Source organism: Alligator sinensis, unplaced genomic scaffold (assembly GCF_000455745.1).
Source record: "Alligator sinensis unplaced genomic scaffold, ASM45574v1 scaffold671_1, whole genome shotgun sequence".
Lineage (NCBI taxonomy): Eukaryota > Metazoa > Chordata > Crocodylia > Alligatoridae > Alligator > Alligator sinensis.
This window is the reverse complement of record NW_005842851.1, coordinates 76,097-80,452: the sequence shown is the minus strand read 5'-3', so window position 1 is coordinate 80,452 and position 4,356 is coordinate 76,097.

Here is a 4,356-nt window from a genome sequence, read left to right as displayed (position 1 = left end):
AAGATTAGTTATGTCCTTACGCATTCTGAGCCTCGCTTGCAGTGGCTACATCAGCTTCTACAGAATGCAAGATTTCATTTAAAATAATTAAGACAGCAATTTCCAGGTACTGTGTAGCATGGTGGATATGCACAGCAAACATTCAGTCAATTGTTGGTGAATGCAAAGTTCACACAGTATGCACCAATGGCCTCCATTTCTAGCTCTTACAGGGTGGAGAAACCCTTTCAGATATCAAGGGCTGTCTTAGGAATCTGATGATATGTGTGTTCATACTAATGCAAAGTTCCACAGAAGTCAGTTAATTCTAAGAGCAGATCATTTTGTAGGACTGGGACCCTAATGGCCTTTCAAGAGCCACAGACAAACAGTGGACATTATTCTCTCCAGATAGAACTTAACTAAAATCAGTTAATTTACACCCTAGGACAACTTGACTTTATCTCTCTGAGAGCCAGGAGTTGGCCCCATTTATCTCATATGAGTGTTGACTCTGTAAATCAGTACAGTTATTGAAATGTTACTCTTTTTTATGGCTGATCCTTATTTGGGAGTGTGCGGGCCGGGAGCACCCTGAGCCCCTTTTCGCGCTGCACGCGGGCTGTGGCCAGCAGCCCGGGCACGCGGGGGCGGAGAGGGAAGGCCTTCGCTCTGGAATTAGGCACGGACGCGTATAGGTAGTTTAAAAGATTGTTTACTTACACCGAGATGGCAATGGTGTAGGCTGGAAAGCTTGATTAAGTTGCAGTTACAGACAGACACAACACAGACGGTCTCGTGGAGGTTGTTAGGCTCCACGGTGCAGAGCTCCGGATGCTCTGGGTGAACAGGCCACCAATGTAGAAATCGTAAATACGTCTTATATTAGTTGCGCTCGAAGACGGGAAGAGGTGGGCGGTGGATCAGGCCGCCACGCTCCTCTGGATCTCACACAGGGTTTCTATTACCCTGCCGTGTACCCAGAGTCCCCACGAGATGGATGTGGAGTCCTCTTCGGCTTGGGCGGAAACTGCTCAAGCCTCTTATACGGCTAACAGGCCAATCGCTAGCCACCACGTGTGAATAATTTAGCACTAGCCAATCACGGGGAACAAATTTGCATACCGGTGGCGGGAACTCTTTTGCACCGTGCATTCCTCTTGCAACTCGAGCAATGCACTCTGCAAAAGAAGCTGAAGAAAAGGCGGGAAACTGGTCCCTGCACCGGAGTTTCCTCTTGCTACAGGAAACTCCCGTGCAATGCCCTGCAACTTAACGTGGATAATTCTGATGCCGAAGCACACACACACAATCATGCCTTTTGGGTCATGACAGGGAGTAGGATGCAGTGTCAGAGAGTGGTGTTAAGGCATCTTTCTATGGATCGAGAAGTGTGAATTAGAGCCAAAAACTCACCTCCCAGCTCACCTAGCTGGGATTGGGTCTTTTGAGCAGATGGAGGTGATGCTCTCTACATCATTCCCTAATGTAATACTGGCTATGGAAACTAGCTTACTTTAATCAAGCTAGTATGATGAAATTTCTAAGCTTAGGCTGAATGACTGACTTTGTAGCAGAAACATGTTATTCCTAACTGCTCAGGAATAGTGGTTATAGTCTGGTTGCAAGGAGGCTATTCATAATGGACCAAAGATTTATCCCCTATTTTAACATTTCCCCCACAAGAAGATCTTTTTCCCATGATAAAGATCTTCAAAAGGCTTCATTCTATTTGTATTTACATGAGCTTAGTTCTGTGCCACTACATTTTCAAATTTGGGGATAACTGATAATGTATAACTTTTGGACTTCTAAAGGATAAATCCTTGTAGAAAGGCCAAATCCTGCAATCCACATACATGCAACACTGACTAAATTAAATAGGAATTTAGCCTAAAGACTGACCAAGGACACACATATATAGGTGTCAAACATCTGCTCAAATGTGTGCTAATTAGCACATTAATTAGTGTGCTCCAACAGACTCTGCTTCATATGTATTCAGTGTCCCCATGCTGCAACATAGTTAAAGCCCCCCCGCTGCCATTTTGAAGCATGGGACACTGAACATACCTGACACTGTGGGTGCTTTAATTAAAATGGCTCCTGGAGTCACTCTAATTAAAGCAACCACTTCCACCCCTGAACACATGTATAAACACCCTGTAAGATTAAAATAATGGTTTGTGCAGTCACCTGACTGAAAGGAAGCTGTAAAATTTTGGGGTTTTTTCAGTTCACAAGGTCACTTGCCATGATTAGAAAAAAATAAATGTACTAAATGGCCTCTGTTCCAGGTTAATTTTTTATTAAACACCAAACTGACACGTTTAAAAAAATAATTTCCTACATGTAGTTTTCCTTGTTCTTGCAAGGCAAGATTGTAAATACCACAATATGACACTTGCGGGTTTTGTTTAATAATCTGAGAGAGCAGTATGGAAGAAGGCTACAGTCTTTAAACATATATGATCTAGGCCATGTACAGGTGTTCTGTTTCTACTGAGAGAATTGCACTCCCAGTAGAAGCCATGAGTGTACATGTTTTCATACAGTTCCTCCTAGAACAAATATGGCTGTCCTTGGAGAAAAATAACACATCTTGAATCCAGAATTCCTCCTGTATACTTTCATGCCACTCAGTTCCTCCAGGGGAGCAAGGGGAGTTGAGTGAAAAGAAATGATCCCTGTGCCAGATGAGACTGGGGCTGCCCTGTCTGAGGAAAATCAAGGCAGGGGAAGCTGCCACTTGCCCTTTCCCAGTCCTGTGAGGTATAGTCAAGCAGCAGGGAAAGGCTCCTATGTCTTCCCAAGACAGTGGTCACCCCAGTCTGAAGAAGACACATATGGCACAGCTGCTCCCAATCCTCCTGTAGACTGAGAGTTGCCTGTTACAACCCTCCCACTCTTCACACTAGGGTCCCTGGTCTGAGGAATGGACCTCTGGAATGGGAGGACTGAAGCAGCTGCTGCTTTGTCCTGATCACAATCACCTTGGGCTGAGGAAGACATAAGATGCAGGCAAGGGGGGAAGTTCCAGGCTGTGCAGTCCAGTTATCTGTACCGCTTCCTCACCCAAAAACATTTATAGTGGTGGAAAATTTTCACCTCCCTAAAATATCTACTGCAAGATTTGAACACATATTCATAGCCTTCTCACTTACAGATGGTTTTGAAAAGACAATTGAGAAGAATAATGTTTTTTCTATCTTGCTTTTCTTCTCTATTTTCTATTGCTGTATAAGAGAAACAGGTTAAATGTGACCTAGTATTCATGAAACACTAGTACAGTCCAGTGAGAAGTGCCTCTCTCCAATAAAGGAGATGCAACATAGTAATAACTGGGTCTGTCTTCCACCATTCACTGCTTCCTACCTGAGAAATCCTCAAACCAGAATCAACAGTCAGAATATTTCAGCAGCCCTCATTGAAAAATCAGTTTCTCTAAAAATAACCCATTCCCATCCAGCAGCCTTAAACATTTTCCATGCACTGAACCATGGCAAAGCTGCATACTTTCACTGTTGAGTTTTATCATCAAGATCAGATTTCCAGTGTCAGGTATGGAAGGAAGGACATTCTCCAGAAAAGTAAGAGCTGAATTATAGTTGAAACGTAATTTAAATTTTTTTTTTTTAATCCTGTTTAAAAAAAATATTGATTGACGTATATGGTACTGGTCTGATTTGATTTGTGTGTGGAGCTGCAGGCAGGAGCCCAGCAGTGACTTTGCCAGTGAAACCTTCTGTACCTGGGTGAGCTGGAAACCTCCCCCTACATAAACTGTTGTCACCAGGCAGCAGCCTACAGGGGGCAGCTGAAGGTCACTGACTACTCTGTAAGTCTGAAATGTACTTTTTTGTTTGATATGTTTTTAACTGTTGATAACTTTTAGTTTATTTTATTTCATCTCCATTTATGGTTTTTTATTGAGAATTGTTTTTATTAGTCTCTTTTCTCCATCTCTTCATTAGCTAAGTGTTAAAAATCCAGTATGCTTTATAAGAAAAAATGCTCTTGTCATTGTAATTATGACTTTTAGTCTACCCAGTATGGAAGCACCCCTTGTCCCTACTCCTTTGCTGTCTGTAAATAGAGATCTGTGTATGCAGCTGAAAATTATGAAATGTTGTTAAAAAAGGCCTAAAAAGGGCAGAAGAGTCCAGTAATACTCTTACCAATAATCCCATGACACAAGAAATTAAGATGCTGAAGGGGAAGATCAATGAAGAAAGCTTGATTTCAGCATCACCAGCTAGAAGTATTGTGGGTAAAGTACATTTTAAAACAGATTTATCAAACCCACAAGTATCCTTTACTCTTGATGCTGGCTCTAACCTCCCAGGAGATGAGACCTGGATACATGATACAGCCTTA